The 8,033-nt window shown below is 40.8% G+C and overlaps 1 long non-coding RNA gene across 1 annotated transcript; it reads right to left on the bottom strand.

Moving 5' to 3' along the window:
• Nucleotides 1–4,094: 4,094 nt before the first annotated feature.
• LOC124863353 lies at nucleotides 4,095–7,465 on the bottom strand. Its single transcript, XR_007037113.1, has 2 exons — nucleotides 4,635–7,465; nucleotides 4,095–4,556 (listed from the first exon to the last, which is right to left on the bottom strand). It is a non-coding gene; the product is annotated as an uncharacterized LOC124863353 (long non-coding RNA).
• Between the last annotated feature and the right edge of the window lie 568 nt (nucleotides 7,466–8,033).

An 8,033-nucleotide genomic window follows, 5' to 3' on the forward strand; every position in this document is an offset into this window, starting at 1 on the left:
ATCCACCCCCACAAGGTTGCTTCTTATTTAACAATATTTTATTACTGTAGTTACAGTATACCTCACATTATTGAGAAGGAAACCAGTTATAGCAATTTATCATAAAGTAACAAGCAATTCTACATGTAACTTTATTAGATAATCTAGTGTTGAGATATTTGGAAGTTGTTAGTTTTAGGTAGCTATATTCATATAAACACGAGGACAGTTACTTCTCTGACATCATTTGTCTCCATGGAACCGTCTCCCACCTCTGCCAGATCTGAACATCTGAGTCACAGAAGAAATATAAATATCATTAAGTTTAGAACAAAAAAAGTCTGAAAGCCAAAAGTTGACATGAGTTCATGCTTGCATTTTATGTGCTACTAAAGTTCTGAGACTGAAATATTTTTTTTATTCATAAGCTGTACTGATTCAGAGTGTTCGTTTTTGCCAGATGTTTTTACAGCATGTTCTCTCTGTGCATGGCCGGGGTCCTGTGTGTCCTTGTGATAGACCGACAGCCTGTCCAGAGTGTAACCTGCCTCTTGACCAGTGACTGCTGGTGTTGGGACTGTCAACCCCTCTTAGAATGAAATATGAAGTCATCCTCTTGCCCAGTTATTCCACCAACAAATGCAGGTTCCTCCGGGGTCCTAATGCCCACCCTTATGGTTTACCTTAGGGGAAATGACTAGAACCATAACTTCAATCAAATATTAATGCAATCATTAAAAAATGAAAGATTGTACAATTGTTTGTCTTAGTTTATATACTTGCTTCTCCATGTACAATGCATATCTGGTTTGATTTCTTGGTTAAAAAAAGGGTCCATGTGGGAACCCCCATATGAATCATCTCAGGATGCTTACATGTCAGCATCAGACAGGACTTATGGTTACATTCACCCTTTTTCTCCATTCCTGATGTCAAAAAGAGTCTGAGAGGGACATCCTCTGAAAAAATAACTTTCTTCCAATCTTCTGCAGTCCAGTGCTGGTACTAAATGTTCTCTTGGAGGAAAGTGGCATCTTCACTGCCTATCTTGACACCAAGCCAGTATTCAAAGGTTCCTTTCTCACTATGCTTTGAGAAACACTCACATCTGCCTCCGGCTATTCTTTTGCAAACTCTGCACAGTTGTCAACCTGATCCACCGGTGGAATCCCCTTTAGGGGACAATGTTGCCAGATGACTTTCCTCGGCACACAGAAACTGTCGTCACAGCAGCTGAATGTCTTTCCTTGAAGCTCTTGATGCGTGTATAGATGGTTGATGTGGGTGCCATCTTACTAGAAGTATTGTCTATGAAGCCCTTTGATGCAAAGTGATGATTACAGCATGTTTCCTTGGAACTAACTGTGGTTGATACAACAAGGAAGATTTCAACCACCACTCCCTTTGAATCAAACATTCTGCTCTACTAATTTATTTAGAATGAGAGCAATATCAGCTTCTCTGCCCTCATTAACACTCTCCCTTGAGCTGATGATGAGATCAAGGAAAAGTAGCTAGCAGGTCATGTTGTGGCAGGGCTAAAACACTATGCAGATGTATATGTGATTAAGTTCAATTTCATTAACTTTCAGAAATGTTGCAGTAAATTGCATCTTTTAGATCATTCTTGAGAACCACCAAGTGTTGATGCACATTGAAAAAAAAAAAAAAAAGATTCCTGTCTCAAAACATTTGCCCATGGCTGTAAATCAGTTTTCTGGTATGTATTTCTTGCTTATAGGCTTTATCCCTTTTACAGTTGATGTTTGTTCAAATTTTGTTTAATAAGGGTTGTTTTTTCTTGATTCAATTCAATTCTGTTTATTTATATAGCACCAATTCACAACAAATGTTGTATCAAGGCACTTCACAAGAGTCAGGTACATACATTCCAATTAATCCTAACCATTGACCAGTGCAGTCAGATTCAGTTATTTATTCAAATTGGATAAAAAGTTTTTCTATCTAAGGAAACCCAGCAGATTGCATCGAGTCAGAGAATTGTAGCATTCACTCCTCCTGGCTGAGCATGTAGCGACAGTGGACAGTCACTGGCGTTGACTTTGCAGCAATCTCTCTTAGTGAGCATGCATGTGGCGACAGTGGAGAGGAAAAACTCCCTTTTAAAAACAGGAAGAAATCTCCAGCAGAACCAGGCTCAGTGTGAGCGGCCATCTGCCATGACCGACTGGGGGTTTGAGAGAACAGAGCAGAGACACACAAAGAATACAGAAGTACTGATCAAGGAGTACTTTCTATGGAAGGAAAAGTAAATGTTAGTGGATGTAGCCAACTGATGGCCATTGTTATACTAAAAACCACAAAGATCAGGATACCTCTCTCTGTCACACTGATTATAACCATTGGAAAGAGAAGGGGTCATTCAGGTAGCAGAAATGGAGGGTGTGTTTGCACCTCAACCATAACAGAGCCAGTTTAGGCTAAACCTGACTCCTCCTTACTCCGTCCAACAGGGAGGGAGGAAGGCAGAGGTAAAAATAAGGAAGATAGCCTAAGCCACTCTAACTATAAACTTTATCAAAAAGGTACATTTTAAGCCTAGGCTTAAAAGTAGACAGGGTGTCTGCCTCACAGACCAAAACCAGGAGTTGGTATCAAAGGAGAGGAGCATGATAACTAAAGGATCTGCCTCCCATTCTACTTCTAGAGACTCTAAAAACCACCAGTAAACCTGCAGTCTGAGAACAAAGTGCTCTGTTAGGAACATATGGAACAATCAGATCTCTGATGTATGATGGAGCTACATCATTAAGGGCTTTATATGTGAGGAGAAGAATTTTAAATTCTATTCTGGATTTAACAGGAAGCCAATGAAGGGAAGCTAAAATAGGAGAAATGTGATCTATCTTTTTAATGTTCATCAGAACTCTTGCTGCAGCATTTTGAATCAGCTGAAGGCTTTTAACTGCATTTTGTGGACATCCTGATAGTAACGAATTACAATAGTCCAGCCTTGAAGTAACAAATGCATGGACTAGTTTTTCAGCATCACTCCTGGATAGGATATTTCTAATTTTGGCAATGTTCCAGAGGTGAAAGAAGGAAACCCTAGAAACCTGTTTAATATGGGATTTAAATGACATGTCCTGGTCAAAAACAACACCAAGGTTTTTTACTTTATTACCAGAGGTCAATTTAACGCCATCCAGGTTAAGTGATTGACTAAGCAGTTTCTTTTTTAAAGACTCCGGTCCAAAGACAACATCTCTCTTGTCTGAATTTAGAAGCAAGAAATTTAAAGTCATCCAAGTTTTTATGTCTTCAAGACATGCTTGTAGTCTATCTAACTGGTTGGGCTCATCAGGATTTATGGATAAGTAAAGCTGAGTATCATCAGCGTAACAGTGAAAATATATCCTATGCTGCCTGATAATTTGACCTATTGGAAGCATATATATAGTAAAGAGAATTGGCCAAAGTACTGAACCCTGTGGTGCTCCACAATTAACCCTGGAGTTTAAAGATGATTTATCATTTACATGAACAAACTGGAATCTGTCAGACAAATAAGATTTAAACCAGCCCAGCACTGTTCCCCTGATCCCTACAGCATATTCCAGCCTTTCTAAGAGAACATTATGATCGATGTATCAAATGCAGTACTGAAATCTAAGAGGACATGTACAGACAAGTCCATTATCGGAGGCCATAAGAATATCATTAGTGACTTTCAGCAGAGCTGTTTCAGTGCTATGATGAGCTCTGAAACCTGACTGAAACTCTTCAAAAGGTCATTGCTGTGGAAATGCTCACACATTTGATTAGCAACTATTTTCTCAAGAATTTTAGATAAGAATGGAAGATTGGATATAGGTCTGTAATTTTCAAGTCCTCTCAATCAAGCGAAGGTTTCTTAAGTAAAGGTTTAATTACAGCTACCTTAAAAGCCTGTGGTACATATCAATTTACTAAGGATAGGTTAATCATACCTAAAATGGGGCTGGTAATCAGAGGGAACACTTCCTTAAATAATTTGGTTGGGATTCGGTCTAACATACAAGTTGAAGGTTTAGATGAAGCTAATATATCTGATAACTCAGTGTTACGACCCCAGGTCTAGGGGATCAGGGGTGGCAACATAAAAATGAGTCCAGAGTTAAAAGGAGAACATTTAAGGGTATTTATTACAAGGAGCACGGTTCCAACATATAATACGGCTGACAGAAAATGACAAATCCAGCCCAATATTCTCAAACACAACACTCTAGATTGAACTAGAAAACAAACAAGCATTTAACCAAACTGGTAAGCAGCGCAAGGAGGGTCAGCAGCATCAAAATAATGTGCAGCTTCCAAAACAGTCTCCAAACTCAACACACAAAGCAAAGCAGGGGTCGGCTGTATAAAACCTCTTCCAAAAGCTCCCCCACTGAAAGAATGAATCCAGGAGCCTTTTGTAGGATGCAGGTGGGTCTCATCCACTGATTGGCTTGGTGATTCAGCAGGTCCAATCAGGTTCCCCAGCAGCCTACAGGCAGCCAATCATCTGAGTGTGCTCCCACACCTGAATCTGCATAAAAGAAAAGACTGCAAGCCCAGAGGCCGTAACACTCCCCCTGTTAAATTACAAAACCAGGTTTTGTAAATACATAGTATCAATGGGGTAAAAAAATAAACAAATGAGGCATACTTACACCCTGGAAAGGCCATCGGCGAGAACATTTTCTTTTCCTTTCTTATCCTTAATATTCAAATTGTATTCTTGCAGAAGTAACGCCCACCGCATAAGGCGCTGTTGTGGTTATACATGCGTGAGAAAAACCAACGGACCATGATCAGTGAATACATCAATCGGTAAACTGCTAGACCCAGGGTACACATGGAAATGCTGAAGGGCCAACAATAAGGCCAAGGTTTCTTTTTCAATAGTCGAATAGTTCAGCTGGTTGTTGTTAAACTTGCGGGAAGAAATAGCAAACCGGGTGTGGTCTAAACCTTGCAAGTCTGTTTGCAACAGCACTGCGCCAGCCCCAACAGCGCTGGCATCAACCTCCAGTTTGAAAGGTCAAGTCAAATCAGGTGCAGCTAGCACTGGAGAATGGCAAAGAAGAGCTTTAGCACTTTCAAAAGCACTTTGACATTCATCTGACCAAACAAAATCAAGTTTTGGGCTAAGTAAATTGGTTAATGGTTGAACAGAGGAGAAATTTACGCAAATGTTTCGGTAATAGCCAACCATTCCAAGAAATCTGCGCAGTTCACGTCTGGTTTTGGGTATGGGATAATCGTTAATCGCCACAACCTTAGCGTTTATGGGACGGACCTGTTCTTGTCCCAAATCTCTGCCTAAATAGGTCACAGTGACCTTGGCAAATTCACACTTTGCCAGGTTAAGAGTCAAAGAAGCTTGGGCCAAACTGTGAAATACTTGGCATAAAATTTTTAAATGATCCTGCCATGTCTTAGTGTAGACTACCAGATCATATAAATAGGCACTGCAGTTGGGAATGCCATGCAATATTCCATTTATCAACCTCTGAAAGGTAGCCGGGGCATTACACATACCAAATGCCATAACAGTGTATTGTAAGTCATCTGGAGTAACGAAGGCTGAAATGTTGGAAGCTTTTTCAGTTAAAGGGACTTGCCAGTAACCTTTAAGAAGGTCTAACTTCGTAACATACTTTGCAACTCCAATATTATCCACACAATCCTCGATCCTGGGGAGAGGATATGAGTCAGGTACTGTGACAGAATTTACTTTCCGAAAGTCTGTGATAAAACGTGGTGAGCCATCTGACTTGGTTTCTTGTAAACATGGTGAGCTCCAGGGACTTTGACTAGGTTTAGCTAAACCATGTTTCAACAGATATTCAGCTTACTGCTTCATTAGTGAACGTTTCACAGGGTTTGCATGGTAAGGGTGCTGCTTGATTGGCTTTGCATTTTGGACATTTATGTCATGTTCTAGCACTGTAGTGCAGGTTGGAACATCACCAAACAAACTTGTGTACTCAACTAGAATCACTACATCCTCCTGATGTTTGGGGGACAAGTGGTCAAGTTGATTCTTCAGAGGTTTTAACATCTCTGAATTTGTAAGTCGAGGACTAGAACAGATGGGATAATTTGTTTTTATACCATCATCACCCAGTTCATCTACTTATAATTGAGCAGTAGCTGCAACCGGAGCACACACCCCAGTGGTTTCTGATGCAGGTCGGGGGTGTTATAACTTGAGCATGTTCACATGGCAAACACGAGACTTGCACCGCTGATTAGGGGTACCAATTACATAATCATTCTCCCCTATTTTCTTTAGGACTTCATAAGGTCCATCAAATTTGGCAGATAAGGCTGAGCCAAGAACAGGAAGGAGAGCAACAACCTGATCTCCCATTTGGAACTCCCTATTAACGGATGTTTTATCATAAGTATTTTTCATTCTCTTCTGAGAATCAGCTAAGTGTTTCTTAGCCAGGGTGTTAACATGACAGAGGCGCTCACGAAATGTTTGTACATATTTAGTCACTGTATTCTTAGAGCCTTCTGCAGGAACCATGAAAGTTTCTTTCAAAGCTCTGAGAGGTCCATGAGGTGTGTGACCAAAGACCAATTCAGCAGGACTGAAACCAAGAGACTCCTGAACAGCTTCTCTAGCAGCAAACACTACAAATGGGACCCCCTCATCCCAACTCCTCCCAGTGTCCAAGCAGTATTTGCGCAGCATGGACTTAAGGTTTTGATGCCACCGTTCTAATGCCCCCTGTGACTCTGGGTGGTATGGAGAGCAGACAATGTGCTTAATATTTAGAGATTGGGCCACCTGCTTGAACAATTTCGATTGGAAAATTGTTCCTTGGTCAGTCTGTAAGGTTTTTGGCAGGCCAAATACAGAAAAAAAATTAGTCAGTGCTCTATCAACTGATTTTGCTGTAATCTTATTCAAAGGAATGGTTTCAGGCGCGTAGCAGCACACATGATTGTGAGCAAATATTGGTTTCCACACTTTGTTCTCGGTAATGGCCCAACACAGTCTACTATGACATGGTCAAATGGCTGCTGCATAACTGGAATAGGGCTCAGTGGAGCAAGGGGTATTACGTGATTTGGTTTACCAGCTATCTGGCACACGTGGCATCTGCAACAGAACCTGGAGACATCCCGTTTCATACCAGGCCAGAAAAAGTGTTTTTACAGAAGCTTGTATGTCTTGGTAACACCCATTTGACCAGACCACTGGCTTTCATGAGCCAGAGACAAAACTCTTTGTCTATATGTAGTTGGCATAACAATCTGTTTAACTCTACTTCAGTCTGAACTTTCTGCACCTGATGGAGACCATTGACACATTAAGACAACTTGTTCCAAAATGTAGGCTTGTTTTCCTTTATTGGCTTCTTCAGGACTTACCACGTTCTTGAAACATTTTTTTAATGTTTCATCAGCTTGCTGGGCAGATGACAAGTGTTGTCTGGTCAAGGGAATACAGGTCCTTCTCAAAATATTAGCATATTGTGATAAAATTCATTATTTTCCATAATGTCATGATGAAAATTTAACATTCATATATTTTAGATTCATTGCACACTAACTGAAATATTTCAGGTCTTTCATTGTCTTAATATGGATGATTTTGGCATACAGCTCATGAAAACCCAAAATTCCTATCTCACAAAATTAGCATATCATTAAAAGGGTCTCTAAACGAGCTATGAACCTAATCATCTGAATCAACGAGTTAACTCTAAACACCTGCAAAAGATTCCTGAGGCCTTTAAAACTCCCAGCCTGGTTCATCACTCAAAACCCCAATCATGGGTAAGACTGCCAACCTGACTGCTGTCCAGAAGGCCACTATTGACACCCTCAAGCAAGAGGGCAAGACACAGAAAGAAATTTCTGAACGAATAGGCTGTTCCCAGAGTGCTGTATAAAGGCACCTCAGTGGGAAGTCTGTGGGAAGGAAAAAGTGTGGCAGAAAACGCTGCACAACGAGAAGAGGTGACCGGACCCTGAGGAAGATTGTGGAGAAGGGCTGATTCCAGACCTTGGGGAACCTGCAGAAGCAGTGGACTGAGTCTGGAGTAGAA

The sequence above is a fragment of the Girardinichthys multiradiatus genome, chromosome X (assembly GCF_021462225.1).
Source record: "Girardinichthys multiradiatus isolate DD_20200921_A chromosome X, DD_fGirMul_XY1, whole genome shotgun sequence".
Classification (NCBI taxonomy): domain Eukaryota; kingdom Metazoa; phylum Chordata; class Actinopteri; order Cyprinodontiformes; family Goodeidae; genus Girardinichthys; species Girardinichthys multiradiatus.